Source organism: Lupinus angustifolius, chromosome LG14 (assembly GCF_001865875.1).
Source record: "Lupinus angustifolius cultivar Tanjil chromosome LG14, LupAngTanjil_v1.0, whole genome shotgun sequence".
In the NCBI taxonomy this organism is placed as follows: Eukaryota; Viridiplantae; Streptophyta; class Magnoliopsida; order Fabales; family Fabaceae; genus Lupinus; species Lupinus angustifolius.
Window position 1 is genome coordinate 3,494,387 of NC_032022.1, and position 632 is coordinate 3,495,018.

Here is a 632-nt window from a genome sequence, read left to right on the forward strand (position 1 = left end):
TCCAATTTGGTGGTAAATGTTCATGATTTTCGGAGACAGTCGGTTTCGGACCACTGTCGAGGTCAAATCTCACCAGGTACGGCTCAAAAAGTGGTTTTTGAGTTCCGTAACTCGGAATCGAATTCCGATTGCGCTGTTGGCTTCGTAATTTCATTTCGAGTCAATATAGACCCTGAGTACTCCCATACCTCTTTTCTAAATATTTTTCACTCGGAATGCCGAAATCCGAAATTCTAATCAGATATTAGAATCCGGCGATTTATAATACCCGATCGAGTATTGGCTGATAATACTCGGGCATGTTTATCGCACATATCCGCGAGGTGATCATTTCGCATTGGGATGTGTGATTTGACTTTCCATAAAGCAAACTTCACATCACTTTCTCAAATCTCTTATGAGATCATCATTAGCCACCCTAGGAGATTTGGTAATGATTTCCTAGAGGGAAATATGATTTCCCTTCCCTCATTAAACACTCCACACTTCACACTTCACTCTCACACTCTCTCATTTTCAAATTTGCAAGGAGAAAGTGAATCTCTCTTCATCTTTTTCTCCCATCTCTCCTTGTTTCTTCCATCTTCAATCCTTGATCTCTCAACATTCAACCAATGGATGTTGATGAGATT